Genomic DNA, 27,958 nt, shown 5'->3' on the forward strand with positions numbered 1-27,958 from the left:
TGTTGTCACATAAGAGAAATGTGAAGCAGAAGTGGGCAGAGCAGATTCAAAGTCCTAGAATGAGGTCGATATATATATATATATATATATGGATGGTAATACTTGAAAGGATATATGAAGGATATATGAAGGCCATGGTAGAAGAGAATATTTACTTCACACTAAGTGAAGTTATGGAGGTAGTTGCCATGGATGTAAAGTGGGGAGTGTAAAGGAGTCTTTGGATTCATGAAGAACATTAAGGAGAAAAGGCTAGTTATATGAAGGAAAAATAAACAAAAATGGAAGTGATAAAGAATGGAGGAACAAAATAGGGAAGAAAGTGAGGAAATAAAGAGGGAGATCTATTTTATTTTGGTATGTATCCTCTACTACTCTTTTTCTTGTTGAATGATTTTAGAATATTTTGAGAAGACTGCAAAGCATGAAGTAATGCTCATAAGGCATGAAGGATCTATGTAAAGCACAAACCATACATATGAATACATGCAAGGAATGAATCAAACATGTAAACCATGAAGCAATAAATAAATACACATAAGGTACAAGCATATATGAGAAAGGTTCTCATGGCGTGGACATGTTGAAGACACATCAATCATGAAGCATAGAAGAGAGAGGTATTCATGGAATAGACATCTGAAAACATCTCATTCATAAATTAATGAAATGCTAAAGAAAATGTCAAGTAATAAAAAAACTTACAAGGATGAGGCATATTCATAACTTTTGCATTCCCGCCATGGATATCAACACTAGAAGCAACTCATACTATTAGTTTACATACAAAACAATATGGGAGTTCATTATACCCAACAACTTCTAGTGTTGTTGTTCGTGTTGGCTCTGTTGGACGCTGCAATTAAGATTTAACATATATTATTCAATAATATTAACTATGAAACATAATAAAATAATGAAAAGTGTGTTATCTTATTGAGCTTCGCTTGGTTTTGAGAATAGCTTAATATTATCTACTTAATAGGGCAAACCACATGAAGGTAGAAGCTCATTTGCACCCCCCCTAACATCACTCTAAATTCCCCGTTAACATCTAACATTCATTCATTCATTCTTTCTACCATTAATAAAATATAATATTCATTCATTAATATCACATAACATTCATTAACACATAACATTGATTAACATTAATTAACATGCAAAATTTATCAAGATTAATTAACACATATCATTCATAACCATTCATTAGCACATAATTACATTCATTAACACATACAAATCAGTCATTATCAAATAAGGATGATTACAATCATTTATTTTTTTGTTTTTTCTTTGAAGCTATGAAAAGGCTAAGTGGAACATCATTTTCTTCATCATTTCCCCCCTCTTCAGTTGTTCTGCCCTCTTCTTGTGATCTTGATGTATGCCTAGTCGTATACTGAGGACGAGGACATTGAAGTGAAGGGGGGTCCTCTGCAATAACAAAGAAATGGGTTAAATTAGAAACATTTTATATTATTGTTACAAGTATTTCATTAATTTAGAGAACATAACTATTGCGCTCTTTACCTAATGGGGCCACATCATTTTGTCTAGCCTCAACCTCAACATGTTGAACACCCTCTAGATCCTCTAGAGTTGAAATACTAAAGGTTGCATTGATGCTGAACACCAATTGCAATTAATTTTATTTAAAGGAATAATAGTGGTCCTCTTTACCTAACTGGGGAACATCACGTTCCTGATGTTGTGTACCCAGATCATGCTCCACTTGGTCACCACTAACTACATGCTCTAAAATATTAACAAAAAGGGTTACATTAATTACTAATCTAATTACAAATTAAGATGTTTAATTTTATTAATAATTATATAAATAAATTTGAATAGAAAATGAATACCTCCACTACTGGGATGCACATCCAGACCTTCATGCGCAAGTGGTGTTTCATGACTACTAGGCTGCATTCCAATGTCTCTAATAATCTTTCTTATCTTTTTTTATTATAATTCTTCTAGTCTTTAACCCCTTACAAATTTTGTAGGGACAATAAAATTTTCCATCACCTTTTCTTTTCAAGTTAGACCACAATCTAGCAGTTATCTCCTTACTTTGTTGTTCACTGATATTGTCTGACATGGTCTTTCTTCATGGGAAAAAAATTTGGGCTATAGATATATAGAAGTTGAAATGTTAGTTATAAAATCACGTTTGAATATAATATACCAAATTAAATTACTTGAACATAGAAATTATGCAAATTGAACCAAAACCATTTAACTCTTCTTTTTCATCTGAAAAACATATCTAACGGCTTTGTGGTGATTTAGAGTAGGTGATATGCCCATTGAGAGTCATAGACCCAAGTTAGTCTAAAAGGAAAGTTACTATCCATTCCCATGCTCATGCATACTTACATGACTAATGCTGCCCTTGTGTATCTTAAACATTGGAGAGACCTTATTTGACTTCCCTAATCAATATTGTTGCTATCCTAATATGAAATACTGAGTTCTACCCTTGCTCACATCATGTTTCTTCACCAAAACACACTATTCCCAATCTTCCTCAATACCCTCAATGGAGGGGCATGTATAATGGTTTCAACATACAAATTCAATGATCATACACTCCATTCTTCTAAACACCCTTGGATACATTAATTGGCTTCTAGGCTTGCGGAAACTAATATGAATTGAGCTAACACCATGAGGATAGGGTCAGGTTTCATTGCAACTGATCATAATTTGTGAAGATGGGGTTCACACCTAAGTGTTGGCTATCAACAATGCCACACTTCGAAAATTGTCAGTCTCAAGATATCTCCTATTCGGTCAACACTCATTGATGGCCACGAGGCCAAATAAATGTATCTACACTTGAAACTCCTTACTCTAGGCTTGGAGGACCCTACAACAGGTCTATTAATTTTACCATTATAATTATTTTTTAATGGATGAGGATCTATACTATCATTTCCAAAATAGTGTTATGCATATTCACAAAAAAAAAAGGTAATTGGAAAGAGTGACATCATATTATGATGTATTCACACATCGACCCATTGCAAATGGGTACTCCCACTTTTTCACTTTCTAGGTGAGTTGTCTTAGCTTAGTTGGTTGTTGTCGAGTCTTTTCTATTAACCTTTTGTTCGTAGTTGATCGGGAGCTAGACAAGTCTCTCTCTTTGGAATGAAGTAAGGTTTAACATTCCCTTTGTCTCGACAAGGCATAATGCCTTCCACTTCTGTTGATCCTATCAGTGGGTGCCCAAAACCAATCACTCCCATTCCATTTCCTCCCATTTCCACCTCCCCTAACACTCTTTACTTCCATTTACCATACCTTTTAACTCACCTACCTTCCTATCCTCTATCCTTTATCCACCTTTCATACCCCATGCCTTAACCTCCTTCACATCTTAACTTAAACCTACCCTTCCATCCACTAGTACATTTGGGCCTAATTTTTGACGGCTAATTATTGGATTTATGATGATCAAACGTCGGTCTTCCGACAAACTTTACCATTGAAAACTTATCATCGGAATTTTCGACAATGCCATTTCCATCGGATTTCTAATGGATGTTATGATTGCTCCTCAACGACCGTCTGACATGGCAGTGACATCGAATATACAACATCGTCGTCAAACATTCCATTAGTTTTCATCAGAATTCCGATGGCGAGAGATGATGTGGGTCAAATGGCTTTGCCCTCGGTGAACGAAAGCATTGAATGAGTTCTATTTTTAGAAATTGCATTAAACATTTTAATTTATTTGTTTCAGTGTTATTTGCAAAAATGATTATCAATGATGTTTCCTTTCTCCAAGAAATGTCTAGGATCTTTCCATCAGATAATATGTAACATCGAATGACTAAATTTTTCTTTACAAATGCTTATTTTATTTAATTATTATCTGAGAGTGAATTAAAATTTATATCTGTACGGAAGCAAAACATACAAGTTGAAGAGTCATGTGCAAGCAAATTTCCTAAAAGAAAGCAAGTAGGCATTATCTTGAATGACATGGAAATAGGCTCATCAGTTGCCTAGAAGAGAGCAATTGGAGAATGGCAGAGGAAAGTGTTTAAGGGTGTTAAATAGATAGATAGTATGCAATACAAACAAACAATGTCTGGAGTGTCTGATGTGATGTCTCTAATTTATGTCTAGAGGGACTAACTGGTTTTAGAGTTCCTGTGAAACCTATTGGGCCATGCTTGGACAAAATCAATGTGTTCATGCAAGAAGCACCTTTTTTCTATTATGAGAATGATACTTTTGCACCGAGGGATATTTGGAAGTCAATATCCAAAAATTTTTATAGTGTGGAACCAAAGTTGGCAGACTCGAAGTAATTTTCAGCTTTCAGAAGACCAAGAGGTTATGTACACAATCTCCCAATAGAAGGGCAATTTCAAGCATTACCTCTCCCCCCCATGACTATTCAGGAAGCACTTCCTTAGATAAAGGACTATTGGCCTCCATGGGATCAAAGAAAAAAATTAAAGCATAGACTGTAGACGATGTGGTGGTGTCCTTTGTGAAGAACTCTACACTATAATTGAAAATTCATGAGGGAAACTGCAAGATAGTGAAGAGAAATACAATCTTGAAAAGTGGGAAGAATGGATCTTGGTTTGGGTGGGGCCAAGTCAGGTGGCTCCTCTAGAGGTTGATTAGATAGAAATCATATTAGGATTTGAAAAAGATGATACTCATGGAACTTCATGTGCGAGTGATCGATTGTGGTGTTTGGGTAATGCATTCCAAATAGGTACAATTGCATTCCAAATGGGTAATGTCTTGATTAAAGACTTTTATCCTGATGGCATGCAACTGTATCTATTTGGAATGCATTATCCAAACACCGCAATCAATCACTCGCACATGAAGTTCCACGAGTGTGATCTTTTTCAAATCCTAATATGATTTCTATCTAGTCAACCTCTAGAGGAGCCACCTTACTTAGCCCCACCCAAACCAAGATCCATTCTTCCCACTTTTCAACATTGTATTTCTCTTCACTATCTTGCAGTTTTCCTCGTGAATTTTCAATTATAGTGTAGAGTTCTTCACAAAGGACACCACCACATCGTCTAGAGTCTATGCTTTAATTTTTTTCTTTGATCCCATGGAGGCCAATAGTCCTTTGTCTGAGGAAGTGCTTCCTGAATAGTCATGGGGGGGAGAGGTAATGCTTGAAATTGCCCTTCTATTGGGAGATTGTGTACATAACCTCTTGGTCTTCTGAAAGCTGAAAATTACTTCGAGTCTGCCAACTCTAGTTCCACACTATAGAAATTTTTGGATATTGACTTCCAAATATCCCTCGGTGCAAAAGTATCATTCTCATAATAGAAAAAAGGTGCTTCTTGCATGAACACATTGATTTTGTCCAAGCGTGGCCCAATAGGTTTCACAGGAACTCTAAAACCAGTTAGTCCCTCTGGACATAAATTAGAGACATCACATCAGACACTCCAGACATTGTTTGTTTGTATTGCATACTATCTATCTATTTAACACCCTTAAACACTTTCCTCTACCATTCTCCAATTGCTCTCTTCTAGGTAGCTGATGAGCTTGTTTCCATGTCATTCAAGATAATGCCTACTTGCTTTCTTTTAGGAAATTTGCTTGCACATGACTCTTCAACTTGTATGTTTTGCTTCCATACAGATATAAATTTTAATTCACGCTTAGATAATAATTAAATATAATAAGCATTTGTAATGAAAAGATTTAATCATTCGATGTTCCATATTATCTGGTGGAAAGATCCTAGACAATTCTTGGAGAAAGGAAACATCATTGATAATCATTTTTTGCAAATAACACTGAAACAAATAAATTAAAAATATTTCATGTAATTTTTAAAAGTAGAACTCGTTCAATGCTTTCATGCATCATTGACAAAGTCGTTTGACCCACACCATTATGCATAATAGAACAAATCAATATAATAGGCTATTATAAAGAATATATACAAAAATATGAAAGAACATTAAATTACCATTACAAACCCATAAACCATTAAATAGTGAAAATAGATATAAATTTGTAAATGTCTCCCTATAAACACCACAACCATAACCAAAACAAAAAAAATTCTTACCCGCAAAAACTTAGCTAGTGAGTTGCAAGTCTACAACATCTCTCAGATGATCAAACCATTTCTTAATTTTGTTCTTCTGGTTAGTCAATGGATTTAGTTGCATGTTCATGTTTTCTATTTGAAGCCTTTTGTGTCCCTATATTTGAGACATAATAAAATTCTTGTGAGTAGGAAATTGAATCGGGAATTATGTGTGAAGAATTTGGCAAAGTAAATGATAACAATAAAACTCAAATTTTATCTATCTTGATTAAAGAATTTTATCTCAATGACATTAAATTAAAGTTATTTCTCTATTTTTTGGTGATCTTTGGAGCAGAGGTTGCTTTGCAATGACCTGGGATACATTTAACTTGTGTTGTATCTATGGAAATATGTATCCTAGGATGATACAGTGCAACCTCTACTCCACCAATACCAGATAGAAGAGAAAGTACTTTAATTTAAAGCCATCGGGATAAAATGCTTTCAAGACATATATAAGGTATAAAACGAAGCCTACCCTGTCATTTGAAGGGGTCTACCTACAATTCAAGTGATCTCTTAGTTATAAAATCAATTCAATTCCAAGTGAACAAGCAATCAAGCATTGAAGGAGAATTCAAGTTGGTGCAGGTGCATTTGGAAGACAAAAGGACTCAATGAAGCCATTAAAGACTTTTGAAGGTCTTAGGAGTGAAGAGCCAATCAATTATGATGTCTTAAGGGGGTAGCCTTAAACAACACACTCTAAGCTTTGAGTGCTTAGGTGTGTTGTGGGCCCATTCCTTCCCTTGACGTCCCTTCCCGTCTGTTTCCATTAAAAAGACAATCACCATTAGCATTTGAATTCAAACAATGTTCTTGCTTTTGACTACATAGAACAAAGAAAATGGCATAAGAAACTCTCATCTACCTCGCAACTGTCATAGAATACCTCCCCGAGGAGATATTCTCATGTCCTTTCCTACTTTATGCATGAAAGAAACGGGATCTAATGGAATGCTATGATTGCAAGATATGCACAAGATGTGTTTGAAATAGATTTAGAAACTTCCAACCAAATGTGATTAGTGAGTATAGATGTTGTATTGCAACTGCCCAGGTACACATGCATGCAAAATATGTAAGCTTAGATAAGGCACATGAACTATTTGACGTAATGCCTTAAAGATCACCCAATATCCAATGACGGTTGGTAGAAAGAAAACATCAATTTTTTGATAATCTTAAATATTTCTTTATTCATCACTATAAATATATTATGAATTTAGTCTCAATATTGCAAAAATTTATTCTATTATGAATGCAATATTTAGGGATGCAATCTTTATATATTTTTTTTAATTAGGAAAAGGTCCTAATAGAATCCCCAACTAATTAATCCAGAGAAAGATACCACTAAAGAAAGAAATTCAATCCTCACCACTATGGTCTTGAAGACTTTTAAGACACTTGGATTCTTATTTTGGCCCACTTTTCCTTGACCCTATGTTAAGATAGTAAACTAGTTTAAGAGAATCTATTGGGTGGGAAATTGTGTATGGTTGCAATTATTTTCATGCATGGAAAGTGATTTAAAGTTTGGACCAATAGAGGATAAGTATTTCTTGAACCTTCAAGGACATGTGAGAGCAACTCATGGATGTTTCTCCATTATTGAACTCTTTGAATATGTAGGTAAATGATTTTTGGTTGATGACATAGTAAGTGTGGTATTTGTCTTTTCGATATGTTGTGGATAATATTAATCAAATATGGAATTTTTTTGATGCTATATACACTATGTTTTGGATTGAATTTAGGTAAGCAAAGAGGTAATGGAAGAATAAAAGAGGTATGAAAAGTAAGAAGAGTGAAATAGGTGGTTTGGGATGGAGGTTACAAGTATATATGATAATTTGTATGGATAATTTGTTGTCTATAAAGAGGCAAATAAGCTATCACAACTTCAACATGAATGAATGCATCATCTACAGAAGAAAAAGGTACCTCTAATGGTTTCAAAATTTGTCAAAATAGTTATGATATACCAAATAATCAAGTGGAATATCCTTTAGGTAACTAATATTATCTTCAAACTATTTATTTTGATTTTCATCATATCCTTTCCATGTACATTTCCCTTCGTTTTAGTCCCATTTTTTCTTTATTTTATTCAAAACAAAATTTATAGATGCCTCTACTTGTCTCACCACTAATTAATTGTTTGGGATTTTCATTCCATTCACCAAGGTTGGAATCTATTCTAAGACTATGTGTCATGGCCAAGCTAAATTATTTTCCACTAGTTTCTCTCTAATCTAGTCACCTAGTACCATGTGAAATCTATCTCTTCCTAATTATTATTCTCTCCATCTTGTTAATGACCATTTTATTAATGAATCCTTCCTCATAATTTGGATAAGTGAGACAATGTTAGCTCAAGGAATCTTTTCAATCCTCTTTCAAGATTCTTTCCCAAGTAATAATCTTGCATATTGGAAAATAAATTACGCTTCTATTTTTCCAAGCTACTCTTCCTTATAATGTTTAGATTTATTCTAAAGTGCTCATTGTGACTCATATTTACTACTCTTCCTATTAGTCTCATTCCAATATCACCTATAAAATAATGGAATGATTACATTTATATTTTATTTGTGTCTCCTAAATATCCACAAAATTTGGAACAATAATACAATTTTTTAATAATATTTAATTGTAAAAGAAAGGATTAAAATGGAACTAAACACTCTAAATAAATTAATCAGGGTTAAAGGGATAAACTAGGATCAATTCATGAAGGTAAGATCTATTATCTCAAAATTAATAGATTCATGCGAGAAAAGAAATACTAAATCTAGAGATAAAATTCTTGAAAAATTTAGCTAGCTAAAAGTGAAAGAATGTTGTCAAGCTCTCATTTTCGCACAGACTGACAAAGGTTGTAGAGGAGAAATCACTATTGAACTTACCCCTATCTCATATAACCCTATGTTGGCTAGGCCCCACAATAATTAGAAGATCCTAATTACTACTGTCCTAAACCTTGCATTGTTCATCACAATTTCACAATGAATTGAGTTAATTAGTCCACTAGAGAGATTGGGAAACAATTTGGTATTGAGTTAGGTGTTGGTGGAAGGTTTAAGGAGGTACACTATCATCATAATTAATGTTAGAGAGTGTTGTGTGAAGAAGAATGGCCATGAAAGGAGTGACTATCCTAAGTGCTTGAGACTATCAAAATAAGTGAGTGTTGTAGCACTAAATCTTCCTTTGACCTTTGTGTGTTTGCGAGGGTAAAGACCCATGGTGGTATATGTTGAGTGGTTGGGAGGGTAAAGACCCACATATCAAATATCTACTTTGACATCCTAGCATGGTGTCCACCTACTCTAAAACCTTTTGGGCACTCTCTATCTAATACTAACATATACATAACATGTGCCTCTCATATAACCCTATGTTGGCTAGGCCCCACCATAATTAGAAGATCCTAATTACTAAAAACACTAGATTCTCCCCTAAAAGGTTGTTAAGTCATAGAAGGTCTAACTTGATAGCCCTATAGTCTCTCATACCTAAAATATCCTTGTGTCTATGATGGTCAAATGTGACTACCCTATGGTCTCTACTATGCTCTAGTAGACCTATGTCCCTAATATTGATACTATTGGGTTTTTCTTTGTAAATCATATAGTAAGTCTAAATTATTCTTTGAAGGATGGGGAGGCCTATAGACACTTTAGTCCCTTAATCAAGGTTACAAACTTCTCTCATGCCTCTTGTGTCCTTCCATGTACCTCCTTTTCCATAAGAGACTTTTCCATAGCAACCCTAAAGTCACTTGGATTGGCCATGTGTAGGAAAACTAAAATTTTGGGCTTTCCACCCCTAATGAAATAATTGACAAGTAACTAAGATACCTTGGGAGGGCCTTTAGGTAGGCACTCATTCGCTCGACTGAGAAGGGATGCTTACGCGAATAGTTGTGGTTGAAGCTAGCAAAGATGGATAGAGATTCGATAGTGTGGTATATGTGTTTGCAAAATGTGGAAGCATCCGCAAAGCTGGTGAGCTATTTGATAGAATGCCTCAAAGAGATGTCATTTCGTGGAACACAATGATGGGAATGGTGAATACTCAATGCTAAAGGAAAAGAACCATAAAATTCATTTATCTACTTGATATTGGAGCACAAGTCTTAGGATAAAAATCTATCAAGAGCCTAGAATTGAGGGTTAATCATTTTGCCAAATCACTTGGAGTTGTGATCCAAGCTTCCTCTATTTTGAACTATTTTGATATTAGGGCCTTTCTCTTAGCCTCATCAAAATACTTGATCCCAAATAGACTCATTCACCTCTAAACCAAAAACCCAATAACACTTCCAACATCATTAAATATTTAATAAACTTTTCAAAAGATCTTTTTGTTATTTATGGGAATTTTTTAACAATTACATAATTCTCATATAGATTGGAATAGAACAATAAACATATGTAAAAGATTTGTCCACAAAAACATCTACTACTGAAAGTTTGCACCATTACATGCACTTGCAAATTCATATTTTAACATAAACTCGATACAGGACAATAATAATTTGAAATAAATGTCCACCACACATCCGATCTCCTTCAAGATAAGCATTAAAATATGAAGTACACAACCTATCTTCCCTACAATGAGGAAAATACAAATCATCTAACACCAGAAGATGCAATCAACTTCACTCCAATGGCTTTCTTGAAAACCAAAGAAGGATCTATCTAGCCATAGTTGGAAATTTTTCATACCATTTAAAATAATGTCTCCCATTACGAGCGACTGATTGATCAATGTCGGCTAGTGTCCACCTCCACTTCCACCGAATCATACTCCATCACCACTTCCAGCCTGACATGGTAGTGACGTCGGATATACAACATAGAGGAAGCTCTTATTGCGGGTGAACTTCTTCCTCCATCCGTAGCTCTTATTGTTGTTGATGGAGGCCCGGGCGTCGCCATTTACATAGCCCATTTTGGGCTCCCTTGCAGTCATCCTCGCTGGTTATGTGCCAGCCCTTGGCACTTTGTGCCCCCATTCCCCGCTGCGGCCATGTTTGTCACACTAATGATCTTCCCCATCTTGATTAAACCCATAGGTTCACTATAGAGGCAGGATGAATGAGAGGCGGGATTTATGAAATGACTTGGTCTTTTCTTTTTTTTTTAAGTAATGCACGCGGTCGTCAAAATTTCGATGAATGTGGGCACTTTTTCTAAAAAGGCCCAAATGTCATTTCCAATTCCTTCTCCATCAAAACCAAATGTTGCATTTTTTCAAAAAAAAATCAAGTTTGATCACAATATACCTTCTCCATCGGAATTTTAGGCTAAATGTATTAGTGATCTTACACCCTCACCTATTCTAACCCACATCCCATAAGTCTTACTTCTTTTATTTCCCTAAGCTTACCTCTACAACACACCTATTAAGCTACCCTTTCCATCTAATCACCTACCCCCATCCTAGCCTACCCATATCCTATCCCTATCCTAACCTACCACCCTACCCCCTTACCCTTTTTCCTTGCCCCTTATAACTACCATTATAACCTACATCCCCTTTACCCTTTCATTACCCTCTTATACCTCCTGCTCCACTTTATTCCCCAGCTTATCCTAAACCTCTTTCCCCCCCATGTATCTCCTTCTTCCATAATTTATATCCCTTATTTCCCCCTTTCCCCACACATCTCATTCCCTCCTCTTTCTCCACGTAGCAGCTACCCTTAACATTTCCTACCACTCACCCCTCATATTTCTCTCCACCATATCATATCATCCTTTTGGGGAAGAGCACCTTGCACAACATGGCCACCTTGAAGCCAATTTAGTAATAAGTCAAGTCTTTTGATTTTGGTTATGAATAAGGTCTTATAATACCATATTTCATGTAATAAATGTTATTAAGACCATTAGATGGTGTATCGAGTCCTAGTGGCGGTCATGATGATCAATATTGTCAAAATTATGACTATGTTGCAAATATGTCTCAATGGGTCAAATGTGATGTTTATTTGAACCTATTTCTATCACTTTTGAGTCATAGTGGTCTTGGGTTGAGTCTAGGAATAATTTTTAATAAAGTTGCTAATATTTTCAACATTGTTAAAGCAACGTTTTGTGCATTTTATGAGCAATTAGGTGTTAGTTTGTTGAGACAAGTTTAAAAGGTGGCTCTAACCATTTAGGGAGGATTTGGAGTTATTTAATAAGGCACTCTACATGACCAAGGTTCAGTTGAGCATTGTAACTAAGCACAATTAATGAATATCTCAGTTTTATCCTACAATTTATGAGTTCTTTAACATTGCAAACTGCTATATTGGAGTTTGGCATTCCTTAGTATGTTATTTTGCTTGAAAAATCTCTTTAATGTGTTATAGGGTTCAATTCTCTTCAATCTCCCTTTGGTTTCATCTTGTTTCATTCTGTATTACGATAGTTATTTCTAAATTGGTGAAAACTGTCAAAAACCTAGATTACGGTAGCCCGAGGCAAACTAAAATGCATACTAAAGTGAAGGGTTGACACCTAATTGAATAGGTGAGTTGGGAGAAATATCTCCCTAGTTGGTTGATTTTATTGGATTCTCTACATCACCATGCCTTTTTGCTATCAATCCATTCAAACTTCCACCCAAAGATTCAATCTTGTCAAAGTTCAAAATTAATTTCCTTGTTGTCCTTACTATCTTGTATCAACTTTCATATCACTAGGTGGACTTTTTCTTAAAACTATCATCTTTCATGGTAGGATACAATCTAAGTCCCTTGAGTTAAGTTATCTTACCTTTATAATTTATCATTTCCTAGGAAGCCATACCTCCCAAGGTAACAATGATACAAGATAACAAAGTGTTCCTGTGGCCAGTTTGTTCAAGGGGAAAATGTCACTAATCAAGTTGAAATGTTGATTTCTCAATCTCTCTAAGATAAAAGGTTAAAATAAATTACAAAAGATAGAACAAGGCTACAAGAAAATGAATCACTAGTATTACCTAAGCCCACATTATCAACAAAATCTAGAAATAACCTCGTATGTAAATAATTTATCATGCCAAAATTGCCAATTCTAACATGAAAATGAGACCAAGGAAAGCTCTAGAACAACTATTTCTATTCATTCGCATGTTCATTATTAACCTCAATCACCATGAAAGATGCACAAATTGATTATAACAAAGAAGATTTTTCTCACATATACCTTCACACAATACTTTTTCGTAGTCCACACTTGATCTTACAAATAAGATCTTACATTTATACCATAACCCAGGACCAATTTTAGTAGGTTAGCTCTACAAGATATTACAATAAAAACATTTTACAAACAATACTATACTGATGCAATAACCAATTCAACATGTCAGCTTAGTGAATTTACAACAATAATTAATCATTTCCATAGCGTGTCGTGTTGATCTGGAAAAGATAAACCTGCCAGTGTAACTTGGACCTATTTGCTGGTAACAACAAATGTGCAAATATGAATATACCAAAAAACCATTCTCCAAGACAAGATGTCCAAACAATGTCTTTGACATTACCAATTGTTTTCCATATCATTCCAAGTGTCGATGATCATTATATCTTGCCGGTGTACCAGATATCGGTGACTATGCATGAGTCATTTGCTTGCTAGTGAATGTTGCTGATTCTCCAAAGTGCCAGAGTTGATAAGTGTTTAGTAGGTGTTGACATCAATGACAAAACCATACCAAAATACCAACAATCTCTCCCTTTGGCATTCATGGCAACACAAGATTGAAAAACCATCAAAGTGCCAAAACAGAAATGCCAAGTACCAAAAACCAACAATCTCCAAAAAGAGATCATAACTAGAAATCAAAATACAGATACAGAGAGTAATAATCTCTCCCAAACAACAATCTCTCCCCTTGGGAGCAACATGTGTTTTCCTTGTGTTTTTCCATACCAATCTCTCCCCCTTTGACATCAAATTCCAAAGTTACAATAAAACCAAGTTCATATAAAATACCAATCAATTTAGTATACCAACTACTCCCCCTGAGAAGTAGCTTCCCATCAAAGCAGAAAAAAAATTTCTCTGTTAGTTTTGTCGTTTGATGACAATCATCAACTTCCTAAGTCTCTACCGGTGGGGGTATGACCCCAAGCTGATCTCTGAGATATTCATAAGTCTCCTTAGGTAGAGGTTTAGTAAAGGTATCTACAATCTGCTCTTTAGTATTCACATAAACCAGTTTTATTTCCTTTGCTTCAACATTTTCCCTTACAAAATTTAGTTTGATAGAAACATGTTTGGTTTTAGAATGTAATACCAGATTCTTAGATATATCAATTGTTGTAGGGTTATCACAATAGATAGTAATAGGTTCCTTGCATTTTACATTTATGTCTTTTAGCATTTTCTTAAGCCATAGTACCTGTGTACAGTTAGTTGCTATTGCAACATATTCTGATTCTGTTGTTGATAAAGGTGTACAACTTTGTTTCTTACTCAGCCAAGAAACTAGTCTGTTTCCAAGAAAGAATGCTCCATCGATGGTGCTTCTTCTATCATCCACATCTCTTGCCCAATTTGTATCTATGTATGCATATAATTCAAAGTTTGCATCTCTAGGATACCATAATCAAGGATTTATAGTGCCTTGCAAGTACTAGAAAATCCTTTTTACGGCTGACTTATGATTTTCTCTAGGATTAGTTTGAAATCTTGAAACAATACATACTGCATTCATAATATCAGGTCTAGTTTGTGTTAAATACAGTAAACCTCCTATCATAGATTTGTATCTAGTTGGATTAATAGGTGTACATTCATCCCTTAGTGATAATTTGTCATTTGTTATCATAGGTGTGCTTACCGATTTAGAGTTCTCCATCCCAAATTTCTTTAGTAACTCTTTTAAGTAATTGGATTGACTCAAGAATATACCTTAATCAGTCTGTGAAATCTGGAATCCTAAAAAGAATTATATTTCTCCAATCATAGACATTTCAAATTCTTGCTGCATCTTAATAGAAAATTCTTTACATAATCCATCTTCTCCTCCAAAGATTATATCCTCAACAAATACTTCTATAGTCAAGATATCATCATTAGTCACTTTATAATATAAATTATTGTCTGGGTTTCCTTTAGTAAAACCAATCTTCAAAAGATACTTATCCAATCTTGCATACAAAGCTTTTCTTAACCTGTAAACCATATCATTGTCATTTGTCAAAGAAAATCCATCAGGTTGTTCAATGTAGACTTCCTCTTCAATATCTCCATTCAAAAATGCACATTTATATCCATTTGATATACTTTGTAGTTCTTATGTGCTGCAAAAGCCAAAAATAATCTGACTGCCTCAATTCTAGCTACCAATGCAAAGGTTTCATTGTAATCAACTCCTTCCTTCTAAGAATATCCCTTACACACTAGTCTTTCTTTATTCCTGACAACCTTACCATCTTTATTAAGTTTGTTTCTGAATACCCATTTGGTTCCAATTACATTTTTATCTTTAGTCCGGGGAACTAATATCCAGGTGTTATTTTTCTCAATTTGTTCTAATTCGTCTTCCATAGCTTTAATCCAAAATTTATTTTCAAATGCCTCATTAACTGATGATGGTTCAATTTGACAAATAAGACATACCTAGATTTATTTGCCAATCTTCCTCTTGTCATAACTCCTTTAAACTTGTTTCCAATTATCTGATGTTCAGAATGATTCAGTCTTACATACCGGGGTGTCTTTGTTTGTTGTTCCTCAGTTACTATGGAATCCTCAGATGATACCGGGGTAACTAGATCTTCATCATGTACTGGTGGATTTAGAGTAGGTTCATTTGTCAAAATTTCTATTGCCGGTTCAACGTTTATATACCTTGAAGTTCCTCTGAATTGTTCATCAATCTTTACATTTGTACTTTCAACAATTTTCTGCAATCTTTTGTTAAAACATCTATATGCCTTTCTCTTAGATGAATAACCAAGAAATATTCCTTCATCACTTCTAGGATCAAATTTCCCAATATACTCATCTCTTCTAATGTAATATTTGCTTCAAAATATTCTGAAATATTTAAGAGTAGGAGTATTACCAAACCATAGTTCATGAGGGGTCTTACCGGTTTCACCTTTAATGTGAACTGTGTTGAATGTATAGACCGTTGTACTGACTGCCTCTCTCCAATATACATGTGGTAAGTTTTCTTCTGATAACATACTTCTTGTTGCATCCAAGATAGTTCTATTTTTCCTTTCAACAACTCCATTCTATTATGGTGTCCAAGGTGCTGATAGCTGTCTTCTTATTCCATTTACTTCATAGAATGTACTAAATTCCTTATATGTAAATTCACCTCCTTGATCTGATCTTAAACATTTGATTTTATTACCGGTTTCATTTTCAACCATTTCTTTGAACAATTTAAACTTTCCAAGTGCTTCTGATTTTTCTCTAAGAAAAGTAACCCAACACATTCTAGAGTAGTCATCAATGATTAGCATGAAATATCTATTACCTTGTAAGCTTTTAGTTCTAGCTGGACCACATAAATCAGTGTGAATTAAATCAAGAGCATTATTGGATTTTTCTGGAATACTTTTGAAACTAGCTCTAACTTGTTTTCCAAATCGACATTCCTTACATACTGTATTGTGAGGTTTGACAATTTTAGGTAAATCTCTAACTGCCTTAGTAGTACTGATTTTCACCATGCAATCAAAGTTTACATGACAAAGTCTCTTATGCCATAACCAACTTTCATCAATATGTGCAATTAAGAATGTCTTTTCACTGTTATTCAAATGAAAGATATTACCTCTAGTCGGTTTACCGGTTGCAATTTCCAAAGCAGTTCTATTCATGATTTTGCATTTTCCATTTTTAAATTGTAATTGAAATCTTTTCTCAACTAATTGACCAACACTCAAAATATTATGCTTTAATCCTTCAACATAGTAAACATTGTCAGTGTTATGCTTACCATCAAGAGATATTGTATTCAACAAGCTTTGTCATCTCCAAATCTCACTAAGCCTCCATTGTATTCTTGAAAGTTCAAGAATTTACCTTTGTCTCCTGTCATATGATGTGAGCATCCTGAATCCATGATTAATTCATCCTTTACTTCAACTTTAGCTGCCAAGGCCTATTCTACCAGTTGAGCAGTAGCTATCAGTTGATCTTCTGTTATAGCAACAAAAACCCATCCATTGTCTGTCAGATCCTCATCAAAATCATTAGTCACACCTTCATCAACAATGTAACAAGATTCATCTTTATTCTTCTTAAATCTATATCTCTGATATTCAGGGTTAGGCATGTATGTTCTTCTAGCTTCTTCTCTTAGTCTAGCATGTCTATAAGGGCATCTTGAAGCCATATGACCAATCTTATTGCAATTAAAACATTTAAAGGGTGCTTAACCTTCATACTTACTTCCAACAGGACCTTTAAGCATTTTCCTTCCAAATAGTGCTTCAATTTCTTCAAGTTCTCTTGCATAAAAGGATTTCCAATCAGATTTGTCAATTGATGGAGTAGATGATGTTGATGCTTTAAAGGCCAAATCTGTCTTTATAGTAGCAATAGGACCAAATTCTTCAATTTCAAAAGCTGAAAGTTTCCCAATCAATGTATCCCTAGTTACTGATGTATTAGGCATTGTTCTTAACTCATTTATAGTAGTGACTTTCATTTTATATGCCGGTGGCAATCCTCTTAAGACTTTTGAAACAATTTCATCCTCACTTAAGGTTCCTCCACAACATTTAATACCCAAAACAATCTATTTACTCTTTCCATAAAAGCAGAAATCCTTTCATCTTCTTCCATTTTCAGATGTTCATACCTGACGCAAAAGCTTTCAAGTTTTGCAATTTTGACTGTGGAATCTCCTTCATTTAGTGTTTCCAAATGATCCCAAATAGCTTTATCAATAGACCTATCTGATAGTCCCATGATTTGTTGATCTGATAATACGCTGAAAAGTGCTTCTCTTGCTTTGCAATCATTTTCTTCATCTTTAGTCAAGTTGGGTGGAGTGGGCTGACTCTGAGTAGGAGCACTATAACCATTCTTTGTAACATCCTAGATGTCCTTTCCAAGGCAATTTAGATGTGTCTCCATTCTGATCTTCCATATGACATAGTTGGTTCCATCAAGTTCAGGATTGTCCTTCCTAAAATAGTTAGTAGATATTGGATCTCCTCAAGCTGTTAAACTTCTGCAAAAGAGGACTAGGCTCTGATACTAATTGTTAGGTCCCAGAGACAACTGAGAGGGGGGCGTGAATCAGTTGTCAAATAAATTCAAACAAAAAACAACTTAACCAACTTAATGCCTAATACCGGTAAACCAGTTCAATATGTCGGTAGACAGTTTTAATAGTTAATTGCTATATCGGTAAGGATTAGTGCATGAAGAATAAAGACAAAGTCATCCACAACATATAACAACAATATTTGTATGTGGAAACCCTGTAAGGGGGAAAACCACGGTGGGAAACCTTACCCACAATCAGATGATACTATTGCAGATAGTAAGTGTACATAAATGGGGTCTGTACATGCAGAAAGGTCGAGCACCTAGAGCTCACTGCTCAAACACAAAATGGGAGTCACACTGACTACAGTTGGATAGTTAAATCCAATAAGAATGTACTGCACAAATTAGCATCTTCATATGCTAGATTCAGTACAATTGTAGTTTTGATTGTCTTCACAAAAACCCTCCTTCAATCTTCCAATGATGTCTGCATGTATAGTTCTGCTTATTCTCACATATACCTTCACACAATCCTTTTTCACATTCCACACTTGATCTTATGAATAAGATCTTACATTTATAGCATAAACTAGGACCAATTTTAGTAGGTTGGCTCTACAAGATATTACAATAAAAACATTTTACAAACAATAATATATCTGATGCAATAACTGATTCAACATGTCGGCTTAATGCATTTACAACAATAATTAATCATCTCCATAGTGTGCCATGTTGATAAGGAAAAGATAAACCTATCGGTGTAACTTGGACCTATTTGCCGATAACTGCAAATATGCAAATATGAATATACCAAAAAACAATTCTCCAAGACAAGATGTCCAAACGATGTCTTCAACATTACCAAGTGTTTTCCATATCATTCCAAGTGTTGGTGATCATTATATCTTGCCAGTGTACGAGATACCAGTGACTGTGTATGATTCATTTGCTTGCTGGTGAATGTTACTAATTCTCCAAAGTGCCAGAGTTGATAAGTGTTTAGTAGGTGTTGACATCAATGACAAAACCATACCAAAATACCAACACTATGCACCCCTGAAATCATAATCATCATGTCATGATCATCAAAAGACTTAGTCACCTTATAGATACAATCAACCATAGTCTAATGTGCATGAAGCCAATCCTTGTTGAATACTATGTTGTAAGATCCCAAGGGTGTAGTTCATATATACACTAATACATGGTGATGCCCTTGAAAGACAATTGGAAAACCCTAAGCACTAAATCTACAACCACCTTGTGATCCCTTGAGAACAAATCAACCTTCCACCTATTATCCTATCTAGATGCCCACTAGCTTGCAACACTCCATTATAGATGGAAAAATAAAAGAATAAGATACCCTAAAATCAAATGTTACACTAACTCATTCACTATTAATCATACCTACAACCTCGATGATCATGGACTAATGGTCAATTTCCTAGTTCTCAATCATTGAAAAAACTCTATGGGTTTTGCCCACATATCAACTATCTACTTTGACATCCTAGGATGGTGTCCACCTACTCTAAAAACTTGTGGGCCCTCTCTGTCTGATACTAACATTTACATAACATGTTCCTCTCATATAACCCTATGTTGGCTAGGCCCCACCATAATTAGAAGATCCTAACTACTAAAAACATTAGATTCTCCCCTAGAAGGTTGCTGAGTCATAGAAGGCCTAGCTTGATAGCCCTAGAGTATCTCATACCTAAAATATCCTTGTGTCCATGATGGTCACATGTGACTACCCTATGGCCCCTACTATTCTCTAGACCTTTGTCCCTAATATTGATACTATTGGGTTTTTCTTTGGAATCCTATAGTAAGTCTAAATTCTCCTTTGAAGGATGGGGAGGCCTATGGACACTTTAGTCCCTTGATCAAGGTTAAAAATCTCTTTCATGCCTCTTCTGTCCTCCCATGTACCTCCTTTTCCATAAGAGACTTTTCCATAGCAACCCTAAAGTCATTTGGATTGGCCATGTGTAGAAATACTTAAATTTTGGCCTTTCCATCCCTAATAAAATAATTGACAAGTAACTTGTCTTGAATGTAATCTACAAACTAAAAGAACTCCAAAAACTAACTCTCATGTTGAGAAACTATGAAACCTCATTATGTAAATTGTGAAACTCATCTATGCATCTCTATCAAAAATATTTTGAAATAGAACACACTTTGAAGCACTCCAAAATGGTATTCCATGAGAAGGTTTCAAATGTGAGTTGGTGCATTTTATCCTCCTAGTACCACAAGCTAGAAGTAAGTTCTCTCAAAAATTGCATTGCAAATTATGTGTTTAGGTTGCTCACATATAGATGCAACCCAAAGAATAAGTCCAAGCTAAGTAACCAAGACTTAGCCTCAACCCCATCTGTGGATCTTAAAAATGTAAAGGATTGGAGATGAAGCAACTCTCAAATATGATCCTTTGTCTCATGATATGTGCTTTCTATTGTCTATACCTCTTGTATCTATGCATGATGAGGCTAGGTAATGTATATTGATCAATATTCTATCTCCTCTATGTGTATTTCCCAAATTCAAGGAGAACTCCTAATAAGCTCCCAAGATGCAAGTATATGCTCCTCTACTACAAGTGGGTCCTCATGAGGTAACTCTATTGTGGGTGAAAACCTATTTTGTATCACACCTATCAAATTCTATAAGGCTTGTATGATTTGAGGTCCATACTCGGGCTACTCATCTTGGTGAAAACTCTCAAAGTGATATGACTCTTCTTGTCCCTCACATGAATGTGCTCCTCTTGAAGTACTAGGGGATGGATATCAACTCTATTGAGTTCCAAATCCAATGCAGCTATCGATCCATATGTCTTTATATTGGCCACATGATGAATCAGAGAACAAATATTTAGACTTGGAGTGCACCCCCAAGGGAGTGGGGGGTGGAACTTGAAGTCCTATTATTGTAGAGAGCCTTACCCAGTTCCAGGTATAGCTTTCTCGAAGCACCCCTCAACTAATCTAGGAGTTATAACCGTCGAGAATATAATATTGATTCTTGGAAGGAAGGTCTGGAAGGTCTAATTGGCCCCTTCATTAGATCATAGTTTCTCGGATCCCTACAATTCTATGGGTGGAATTCCCCTTCAATAAATAATGGTTTATTCGAAGGGATTGCTCCGAGAAACTTGAACACTCACTCCTCAATCACAGATCTATGGTTTTATGAGGAGTGGATTCCTATAGGGATTATGCATTCAGGGAACCACACCTTTGACGAGGAGCCATTCGATCTGAGATTGGATAATCAATCTGAATACGAGATTGACCAGTTTGCATCTAAAACTTGGGCAATTAACCAACACATGTCTCATTTCCTAACATCTTTTGCATCAAAAAGGAAGCTCTCATATTCCAAGAGTTGCTTCCACAATTGGTCAATATCACACAAGAATGCATGAATAGCTAGCATGTATAAAAGCAAAAGTTGTAGAATCTCTTGAATAGTGTAATTTTTTGCATGATGAAATTAAGGTGAAGAATCTATCTCCTCTGTGGGATTGCAATGCAACACAAGTCGAGGGTTGAAGTTGTTGCGGATGCCTGCACAGGATTGCAATGTACAAATGACTTGCCCTCTTTTTTCTTTTATTTAAGTGATGCTCGTTGTTGAAATTTTTTTGACGAATGCAGACACTTTTTTGAAAAAAATAAATATTCATTACTAATGCCTTCTCCATTGAGACCAGATGTCAAATTACTATTGGAATTCTGTTGAATATGGGTATTGTTTCAAAAAAAAGAAAAAATTGGTCACAATATACCTTCTCCATTAGAAACCTCTGTTAGAATTGTAGACCAAATGTATTAGTGCCAATATCCTTTTCGAGCATTAGTCTCAAAGTTTCATTAAAGAAATCATGGATTTAAGGCTCAAAAGACACCTTGGAATCTTACTATCGTCAATAATCTTGGTAGTCAAGTTAATTGTTGGCCATGATAATTGAGAAAGAAAGAATATCTCAGGGACAGTTCCAATATTTCTTCAAGCTTTGTAGTGTCCCTCCCTGATAAAAAGGTTCCAAAAGAAAAGGTGCTGGCATTAATGTCATTGTTGTTCGAGCAGGATATGTTGTAGGGCCTAGATATTATTCTCAATCATGCTATCCTTGGTACTGGAATGACTCACCCTAGAGATGTGATAGTATTTACTATTTTTTGAGATACCATTAACTATTACCCTTTCCTTTCGGATCTTAAGGGACTAGCCTTAAGGCGTCATAGGGAATCCGTTACAATGACGGTCAAATTTATTGATTAGGGGCTATTGGGAGATGAACCAAATAATTATGACAAGGAGGATGAATTTCTAGATTTTGCCAGATTGAATGATCTCCTTCTGCTAAAGCTAGAATGCAAAGGGTGGGTTGCTGCTAGTAACAAGAATGTGCTACAAGGGGATTGTGGTTGAGGGTGTTCAATTGTGCCAAGTAGGGGCCCACGTCGTTCAAGAGGTAGGGTACCTATTCATGCTGAAGCTTCAACTTAGGTCAGAGTGATTTCCATGAACAACAAATATGATATTTGTTTTTAATGAATTTTTTAAAAATTTGATACTGAAAATTAATATTTTGTTTATACGTTCAAACTTATCAGTTAGAAGTGTTTTGGTTAAAATATTAGACTTTCAAGATTGGAAGGTATCCTCCTTTTCTATATTTTTGATGACCACTCTTGATTATTCTTCTTCAGTAGAAGAATCTGGTGTATCTAGGGAGTCTGCCTCCTGTTTTTGAATGATCTAAGCTAGAATATGTCATGTAAATATTTTGAATTTTAATACAATTTCCTCTGGCATTGTGGTTTACAAATTAAAAAATATATTTTCACTATGTTGGTGAGAATAATTATTCATCATGGATATTATTACACTTACTTAAGTTTACTTAGGAAATGCATTTCATAGTAGTTTGGGTATGAGACACTTGGATGTTTGTACCACATTGGGATAGTGTGTGTAGGAGAATTCCACCTTTTATGGTGTGATCTTGTTGTTACACTCCACATTCAGTGGGTGATCCACCTCATGTGGACTATTATATTGTTTCTCCTACCTACCCACACCTATTTTCCTACCTACCCTTGTTTCTTATTGAGCCACATGTCATGTTTGTGTGCTCACATATCCATATAGCGTTGCCTATATAAGTAGGCTTATATTCATTGTATATAATGCTTAATGATCCAGTTGATCATATTTTTCATCTTGAGAGAATGCAGTTTATTTCTATCATCTATTTTGTTCTCTCTTATTTGTGCTTTCCATTGCCTCTTGATCTTGGCAAAATCTCACACACTATATTATTTAATAATCTTATTTATTTTAAAATTATAGACTATATTATATATGAAATTAATATTATAATTATGTGTTTGAGATAGTAATCACAACTACCCCAACCATGTAGTCAACTATGTATCATCTAGTTTGAAAGCATATCTGTAATAGTAAAGACAAGTTCTTAATTCTGGAAGTTTCTTCTAACTACCTCCAAAACATTTCTACATGTGATGAAGTCTAGAAACATCTTAGACATCCATAAAAAAGAGGCACTTGTAATCAAATCAAAATGAATGAAAAATATGGATTCATGAATAAAAATTCATCTTTCTTTCACTCTTCTCTTTTTTGAGTTTTGTTCTATCCCATTTCTAACAATGATATCAATGCTAATGGTAAACAATGTATGGAGAGTAAGATGAATCTAAAGGAGTGTTGTTGTTAATACAAGATGCTTAGGAGCTGCCCAAGTTATAGGATATGTTGAAGCTATTGAAAGTGATTCCAGTGGTGTAGACTAGATAGAGATCATATTTTCAATGGGAGATAGAGTTTGATTAGCTACATGACAACTAGAAGAGGCAATCTTGGAGGAATGTTTGCTATGGAGATTGTTGCATGGGATTTTTTTTCTCTATGTTTTTTATGGTAGTTTTAGGGAGCACTGATCCTTGGCCATTTTATACAACAACATAAATCTTGTCTTACAAGGACCACATCTTCCTTTAATGATCCATAAGCTTGTCATTTATATTGTTTTAGTTATTAATTTTTATAGGAAAGGGTTCTCTTGATTCAGATTTTGGTTTTAGTGCCTCGATTCGTAATTCCATGTCCTTCTTTGTTTCATTTTGTATTATTGTGTGAGGATTGAGAAACTGTGTGACTTGCATAAAAAGAGCTTTGTAATGGTCCGCTCTGCTTTGACATCTCTGTGTGATATTCTAAATTTGAAAGTTGAAGCCATAGAATCAAGTTGGAAAGATTAAGATTCGGTTGAAGGATTGTTTAAATAAAATCAAAGAGTGAGGATAATTGGCCTTGTCTAAATCATAGAAGCTAGCCTAATAAGGTAAATTGTTAAAACATTGTAAATCTAGTGTGAAGCCAAGGTAAATATAATCTCAATGGGAAAATTTGATATAGTAAAGAAAGAGAAAATGAATGATTTGGAAGATAATTGAACGAAATAAAAAAAATGCTCATAAATGAAATCTCTTTAAAAGATAAACAATTAGGAAAATGTAAACTTTGGGATACAAATTGTGAGCTTGAAAAAAAATTAACAAAGTAAAAGAGAAAAATGAAGTTATAGAGAAATATTTAGAGTTATTTGATGAAATTAAAAGAGAAAATCTATATAATGTCCCTTAGTCTTATAGGTTTAGAATTTGCTTGTGAGACACAAGGAATATTGTCAAACACTTGTTAGACAGTCCTCCAATTTGCTATTCTTATAAAATCAGTCTGATATATACTTATATAATGACTTCCTAAACTTGAAAAGTCAACACTATCATGCATAATGCATCATCTAGGACAATGTAAGCCTTTATCCACACATATACATGAGTTTACAATGAATACATATGCACTTACAGCCAAGTGTCAATTTGTCAAACATTTAACATGGAACCACAGATAAACAGGTATTCAAGAACACTCTTATTCCTCCTTAAATTCAATTGCAAATGATCATACAAGTCCATAAGTAATTTTCTCGCAATGACCATACACTTGACACTAATTTCCGAGGACAATGGCAGCCATTAAAGTCTGAATACATAACTGAAAATATAATGAAATGAACCTGATAAATCTGCAGTGGAGTAGGAAGCAATATGGTGATCTACAAGCTCACCCAAGTGCCAAAAAGTCCTTCTAAAGGTGACTGTCTTACTACTGTAAGTGTAAATGTCTACTGTAGTCTGAAGACATGAGATGTGATGCTGATAACATCTCACACACCTCCGCCAAAGTGCCCGATTCATCCACAAAAGGATATCGATGAACATCTAGACAAGCTTTGTTCCAAGATCGTTGTGAAACAGGTTCATGTCTAATGCCGTGCTGCTGCTGATAAAGATGACTCAGACAAAACCACTGTTGCTGCTGTTAATAGCCTCCCATATTCACCCACATCTGATTGGAATTTGCCTCCTTGACAATGCCTACCCTTTCATAAGGATTTCAAACTATACTTGGGCACTATAGGTAAGCTCGATGGGTTTAGGGGGTGGCGGAACTGCTACAACTTGGCCCCTCTCAAACAATTAATTTATGCACTTTTAACACTAATAAAGTCCCTTGATGGAATCTCCCATGCTCTCCCTTCAATCAGCTATCAACAAATGGAAGAATCGATGCTCCAAGTGAGAGATATGAGTGAAAATGTGGTTCGAAGAGGTCTGCAACCTTTTTTTAACAGCAAGTTATAAGTCCTTTGATCTGTCTCCAATTTGTCTCCGAAATATCCAATGAAGTCTATAGGCATTGCCAAGGTTTAAGAATGAATATTGCTGATGTAGAATACCTTGAAAAAAGTGGTCTCTAAATCTGAAAGTCTGAAGCACCACCACCATAAAACTGATCAAAATCTTCAATAAACTCAAGTGAAAGGACTGATTGTCCTTCCCAATCACCATAACCTGCTATGCACAATGTGAGAAACTGAATATCTCCCACCCCCACATGAAGAACTAGGGTTTCGTCTAGCCCTTCTACAATCTACTGAAGGTTTGCCTCCTTGGAGATTTCACCAATGCCACCCATTAGTCATTTCTTCATAACCAAATCTCTAATCTTCAATTTTTTTTTCTTCTCTTACCCTCCTCTATTTATCTTTTTCCATAACCCATCATGAGAGGCTTCTAGAAGAGGGTAGGTACACTTTATTTATTTTATTAAGGGACTATTTAATTAATATTTTATTTTTATACTTTAGCCACTTTTAGTTAAATTAATTAAATATAAAGTCACTTTTTAATAAATAATTTATTTTAATGACTTTATAAGAAATTAATTTAAATAATTTCTCCTTATAACGGTTATTAGCCTAAAGGCTAAATTTGGGGACACTACAATCTAAATCTAAAAGAAAAGATAGAGCTGATGAAAAAGGAGAATGAATGTTTAAAATTGAAGCCATCTATTTATGAAGTCTCATGTGGAACAAAAGATTTAATTTGTTCTTTTGATCAAACAATTAATTTATGTGAAGTTGTTATTGAAAAAGAAACTGAGGTTGAGGGGCAAAGTATGTCTAAAAATACAAAGTTTGCAAATTGTGTTATTGGTAACAAAGCTTCTTTTAAAAATAATGTTGGTTTCCAAATCATGAATAAAATGGGTTATGAAGGTAAAGGATTGAGAAGGTATGGAGAAGGAATCAAAGTGTTCATTCATCGAATAGAGAGGCCAAAATATGAAGGCCTTGGATATAGAAAAGGTAAAAATAGAGTTCAACATGATACATGTTTAAAAAAATTAGTCCAAAGGAAGAGAGAAAATTGTTGTTATATAGAGCCTAATCAGATTGGAGGATAAAATATCCTTACTTTTATCGGCTTTGTTTCCCACCAAATTATTTAATGGGGGTTTGGGTGTAGCACCCCAAGGCGGGGTCAAGTGGCAACGCCCCTTGCGCACCCCCTGTCACAATATAGGGCAGGGTCGAGGACCAATGTCCCACGTTCCCAAATGATTTATTATTTTATACTGACATCAATTGTTATTTTCTATTGGCTGATATATTGTAACACTAATTTTGTAACTCACATGTCTTTATAAAATGGCTAAGGGTTAGGGTTTTCTAAAAAAAAATTGTAGCATTTTGCAACGGTATTGAGTTGCAAGGGATTCCTAGTTGTAATCGATTTGATTTACTAGATAATAAAATTGGACTCTATGTTTGGTGGGCATAGCCCAAGTTTGAGCGAACCACATTAAAATTGTCTCCTCTCTGGTATTATTTTTGTGGTTTTTATTCATTTGTTTAATCTTTATCTGCATATGATTGATACTTTATGCATGTAATTCCTAACAAAAATCAATTTTCTTATTGTAACAAAGAAGGTAACAAAAAATAAATGTATTGGGATTTACATCCATTTAAAATTTGTGGTTTAAAAAATCATTCTAAAAATATGTGTTCAAAGAAAGAATGGAAGAAATCATTTATGGCAGGTTATATTAAAATCGATTGTGGATGGACCTATGGATCTAGTTGGAAAAATCTTATAGGTGTGTTCAAAAGGTTGTACAAATGTTCATGTGTGAA

Source organism: Cryptomeria japonica, chromosome 9 (assembly GCF_030272615.1).
Source record: "Cryptomeria japonica chromosome 9, Sugi_1.0, whole genome shotgun sequence".
Lineage (NCBI taxonomy): Eukaryota > Viridiplantae > Streptophyta > Pinopsida > Cupressales > Cupressaceae > Cryptomeria > Cryptomeria japonica.